Genomic DNA, 6,000 nt, shown 5'->3' on the forward strand with positions numbered 1-6,000 from the left:
ATTTGTATTAATGCAATGAACATTTAATGTGTGGAGCTAGTAGAATCGTAAGCGAGTCAGACAAAATACTTGGTTACATTTCTTCAAACTCTTTAGGTTCTGAATTCAAATTTCGCCAAGGTCGACTTTGCCTTTCGTCGTTTCAGTGTTGATAAAGTACCAATTGAGCACTGAAGTCAATGCTATCGCATGGATGTTGTCGTTGTTGGTGGAGTTAATGAATGAAAATGTTTCTTGGGCTGCGTGAAGAAGTATATTTATATAATACAAAATGGAGCAAGAACGTAAAACATCCAGACAGTTAGGTGATGCAAGAAAGGGACAACAAAACATCCAGATAGACAATACAAAAAAAAAAAAAAAACAAGGACAGGTCATTCGGAATTTTCTTTCATCAGTCGAGCTCCAGATTATCTTTGCAATTTCGGCTGGTTATACTCGAGATTGCTTCAATCTGGCCAGCCCCAAGGAAAAACTAAGCTAAGAGCATCAGATTCCTTGGAAGAAAGCAGTGAATATATACAAAAACAAGGACGGAAAAAAAAACGAACAATGTTACACAAATACAAAGAAAATAATAACAGGACATAACATATACACACACACACACACATTAGATACATCAGTGTTATTGCGTATAGAATACTTATTTATTTAAAACGAAAACAAAAGAAATTCCGGAACCGAAACAGGACGGAATCAGAAAATAGATTTTTTTTTTAATAATAAATTACATGGCTTGAATTTAGTAACGAAAGGGAATTCTTAGTATTTGTCCTATTTCTGATTGTTATACACTTATAATACACAGGGGCATGTGTGTGTGTGCTTCGATGTTGGCTGACAAATATGTAAATTGACAGATTTGTGTGTGTATCACTGCTATAATGACACTGACATGTATGTATGTAGGTGTGTATGTGTGCGTGTATTCACATAGAGATCCCATATGGAAAGATCCTATATATGTATATATAGATGTATACGTTCCTTTATCTATCCATCTTTGACTTATTTCAGTCATTGTACTGCGGCCATACTGGAACACTGCCTTGAAGAGTTTTGTCGAATAAATCGATCCCAGTACTTTTTTAAAGTCTGGTACATATTCTGTCACCACCACGTATGCATGTAAGTAGATATATAGACTGACCTTAAAAAAATCATCCCTATAGAATTTTATAACCAAAAAAACCTACAACATATAAATCGATGATTATTAACTCATTCCTTTATCTATTTTATGTTTTCTACATCTTAAAATATTTCTAATCTTCCTTTCTCTCACCCACATCCGTACAGCTTTTCAATGCTGGCAAAACTTTTCCCGTTCCGAAACAGTATCAGGCCCCAAAAACCGGCAAGCTTGAAACCGGAAGTGTTCAGATTTCTGAATTTCCCAATTTTTATTTGTTTTTGGAGACTTTAAATATCTCGTTTTTGTATATCTTTTACGTATTTCGGTCATTCGACTGCTGCTGGGATTTTAGTCGAACGAATCGACCTCAGTACCTTTTTCTCTCTTCTAGTCTAGTACTTATTCTGTCTTTAGCCGAACCTTAAGTAACAGGATTATAAACCGGAGATGGGGGACAAACACAAAGATACATACACACACACACGCATATATATATACTCTTTTACTTGTTTCAGTCTTTTGACTGTGGCCATGCTGGAGCACCACCTTTAGTCGAGCAAATCGACCCCAGGACTTATTCTTTAGAAGCCTAGTACTTATTCTATCGGTCTCTTTTGCCGAACCGCTAAGTTACGGGGACATAAACACACCAGCATCGGTTGTCAAGCGATGTTAGGGGGACAAACACAGACACACAAACACATACATATGTATATACATATATACGACGGGCTTCTTTCAGTTTCCGTCTACCAAATCCACTCACAAGGCTTTGGTCGGCCCGAGGCTATAGTAGAAGACACTTGCCCAAGATGCCACGCAGTGGGACTGAACCCGGGACCATGTGGTTGGTAAGCAAGCTACTTACCACACAGACACTCCTACGCCTATATATATATATATATATATATATATATATATATATATATATATATATATATATATATATATATATATATATATATATATATATATATATATATATATATATATATATATATATATATATATATATATATATATATATATACATATATACACACACGACGGTTTCTTTGGGTTTCCGTCTGACAAAATCACTCGTAAGACTTTGACCGGACGGGGTCAATAGTAAGAGACACTTGCCCAATGTGCCACGCAGTGAGATTGAACTCGGAACCATGTGGTGGGGAGCACAACTTTGCATAGTTATCTACAAATATAAAACAAACTACGAAAAGTAAAGAACTAAATTTTTTTAATAGATTCAAATTAATACAATTGTAAAGCAGAGTGTGTTCAATTTTAAACAATCTATTTTAGAAAGAATAAAGTTATTTTAACACACCGTATTCAAATTAACCAACTTCAGAAACGGTTTGTTTACTAAATACATAGTAAAAAAATATATTGCATGATATCGCACAGTATTCTCGGATTTCTGGAAGCCGTTTAAGAGGTGCGTTTCTTTATTTTTTTTATCGTTTCAGTCATCGGACTACAGCCACGTTGGGGCATCGCCTTCAAGAGTTTTTGGTGAAACGGGTCGAGCCTAGTACTTTTTTCTTCTTCTAAGTCTGGTACCTATTCTATCAATGTAGTTTGCCGAACAGTGAAATTATGAGGACATAAACAAACCAAAACCTGTTATCAAGCGGCAGTGGGACACACATACACGACCAGCTTCTCTCAGTTTCCGCCCACCAAATTCATACACAAGGTTTTGGTCGGCCCGAGGCTATAGTAGATGCCATGCACAGGGACTAAACCTAAAACCATGTCGTTGCAGAACAAACCCCTTAGCACACAGACACAATGACTATACACAGGGACATCTCAAACGTAACCTTTCGTGGATTCCGAATAATGAGTAGACACAAACGTCAACACATATTTGAGTGACGTAACACACCAAGTTTCCAATCTTGCCCTTTTCTCAACTTTACTTTTCCTCCCCTTCATTATTCCATATGTCTCTTTCTGTTTCTTCTCTTCGCTCTTCCTTCTCCTCTCAACCACATCTTGTTACCACCATAGTCTTAGTAAGCATCTTCCTTCTTTGATTCGGCTGTCCCTCTTCCTTTTCCTCTCGTTTATCCTCCTACTACCATTCACTCATCCTCTCTCTTTATTTCATTTCTTCTCGCTTTTTTACCTCTCGTTCATCATTACACTACTTCTCCACTCACTTTCTAAACAAACCTTTCCTTTATTTTCTTCCTGTTCAGCATACTATATTACCTTTCACTCACTCTAAATAAACCTCCCTCGCTTTCTTTTTACGTCTTTCTTTCAGCTCCTCCTCGTCATCAGCATCATAAACACCACCACAATTATCATTAAATTACCTCCTCCTCCTCCTCCTACTTACTTTGCAACTCGATTTCTATTTTCCTTTCTTTCTTTTCCTCTCCTTACGAATTATCTCCCCCTGAATCAAACACTTCACCTACATACACATACACATTTTCACTCATACACTCATACACAAAGCCGTACGTGTCTATACACACACATACAACAGTCTCACCCATACACACTCATACATAAAGACCCCATAACACTCATACATCTGCACACACACACTTCACCAGCTTTTAGTTCGTTCGTGTATCATTAATGTAACGGGAATCTACATGCAGAATTCATTGATTATTAAACTGCGCATTTGACTTGCGAAGTTTACAAATCTCTACATTTATACCTTTTCTTTTCACACAACAAAAATGGTAAGTCTTTGCCACCAATCTCCATCTCTAACCTTTCGAATAAGAATATCAAGACTTTCGATTGCTCTTTCCAACACATTTTCTCCTATCATCCTTATTCACACACACACATGATGCCTGTATATTTCTTTTTATACATACATTTATATTATTACTTACATATATATATAAATGTTTATATTTCTATTTCTAGAGCTTCCTATCAAAATTTCTGCGTTTCTCTCTCTCTCTCTCCCTCCCTTTCACTCATTCTCTCTCCTTTTCTCTCTCTCTCTCTCTCTCTGTATATATTATTATTATTATTCGGATATATATTATTATTAGTTAAATATTATTATTTGACTAATGTTTTCTGTATATTTTCTTTTGATGGCTTTTGCACAATGTGTAAGTGTCCCTGTAGTGGTACGTGTGAGTATTTGAAGACATTTACCACACGTTTGGGCAAACCTATATGTGTGTGTGTGTCAATTTTATAAGGTTATATATGTATTCAGATATTTACCTTTTGTGTGTATACACACACGTGTATATATATATATATATATATATATATATATATATATATATATATATACACCCTGAAATGTATGATTATATATATATATATATATATAATATATATATATATCAGGTATATAAGATTAAATGTATACGTATTTACATGATTATGCATACACACACACACATGAGTATAAATAATTATATATCAGTATATACACTGGCAACTACCCATACACTGCTCACACAATTGTGTTTGTATACGCGTGTCGTTTTTATCTGAACAAAAAAATCCCACAGAAGTTCTGTTTACTGTAAGATAAAATATAGTTTTCACAGTAATTACATTTTAATGAATTACAACTTTATATAACAACTGTAATGCACTAACCCCGATGTTCGATCGCTAGTTTAATTTTAAACTGCACCAAAAAACACTCGGCTGTTGTCTTTTCTCTGTGTGTGTAGGATTTGATGCCCTGCCCGCCGCCATTGGTAACCTCTGTGTATGAGTGTATAGGTTTCTACGTGTATGTACAGATTATGTGTGTGTGTGTGTATATATATACACACACACACACACACACACACACACACACACACACACACACACACACTGTGTATGTAATGATATGCGTTTGTCTTAGGTGTCTTGATTGAAATCTTTTCTAATATACTTCGACCTCAGTGATTCTTGCTGATCGCAGGATTGTGTAATCTTTACATTGATGTCTAAATATATACCTACCTCTCTCTACCTATCTATTTATCTATATCCATTCTTGTGTATCTATCTACACACACACAAGTCGACGTGAGAGCCTGTAAGAAGTGGCTCACAAAACCCCGAATCTCCATCAAGTCACAATCAACCATCTTAAGGAAGTCTGCTACACACAAAGTCTGGAAAGAGAAAAAGACTGGATGATTATGGTTGGGTTGTCTTTTATCATAGATTTCTCCTCAGTCAGGGCTTATATAGGAGTAAACACGCACACATATATAATACGGACGACCAATCTGGACGCTAATTGTCCGGAATCTCTTTTAATCCACACTAATTTATATTAATGTCTGTATTTTGTTTAATTACTTAACGAAAATTGATATGTTTGATTTAGTGTGTATTGACGAAGGTGACCATCCCTGATTCGGAAAATCGGTAATCCGGGAATGCTTTGGAAGCAAAGGTTCTAGAAAATCGATGTTCTATCTGTGTGACTTATATAATTATTCCATGTTTCCTTTGTGACCCATTTTTCCCATTTGTTTACATATACAAAGTCATTGCGCCTACTACCTCTTTAGTTGTTGTGCACACTCATTAATTTAATAGCTTTCTACGATGAACTAAAATTGTACTGGCTAGGTTCATATATATATGTGTATATATATGTGTATATATGTGTATATAAATGTATATATAAATGTATATATAAATGTATATATAAATGTATATATAAATGTATATATAAATGTATATATAAATGTATATATATGTATATATATATGTATATTATATATGTATATATTTATATATGTATATATATATGTATATATATATGTATATATATATGTATATATATATATATGTATATATATTATGTATATATATATGTATATATATATGTATATATATATGTATATATATAT

At 34.4% G+C, this 6,000-nt stretch overlaps 2 protein-coding genes across 3 annotated transcripts in view; one reads left to right on the forward strand and one right to left on the reverse strand.

The window, feature by feature from the left end:
- The window catches only part of LOC106881281 (uncharacterized), a 28,500-nt gene extending 23,643 nt beyond the window's left edge, over positions 1 to 4,857 (reverse strand). Inside the window, exon 1 of the mRNA XM_014931612.3 lies at positions 4,739 to 4,857. The gene's annotated coding sequence lies outside the window, so the exon portion shown is untranslated. The remainder of the gene's footprint in view (positions 1 to 4,738) is intronic.
- The window catches only part of LOC106875559 (E3 ubiquitin-protein ligase SIAH1A), a 58,220-nt gene continuing 53,095 nt past the window's right edge, over positions 876 to 6,000 (forward strand). Inside the window, exon 1 of one of the 2 annotated variants that reach the window (XM_089341587.1) lies at positions 876 to 1,131. The gene's annotated coding sequence lies outside the window, so the exon portion shown is untranslated. Of the gene's footprint in view, positions 1,132 to 3,697; positions 3,847 to 6,000 lie in introns of those variants that run through there. The other variant, XM_052976188.2, reaches the window with a different exon arrangement.

Source organism: Octopus bimaculoides, chromosome 25 (assembly GCF_046866305.1).
Source record: "Octopus bimaculoides isolate indiv1 chromosome 25, ASM4686630v1, whole genome shotgun sequence".
Taxonomy (NCBI): domain Eukaryota; kingdom Metazoa; phylum Mollusca; class Cephalopoda; order Octopoda; family Octopodidae; genus Octopus; species Octopus bimaculoides.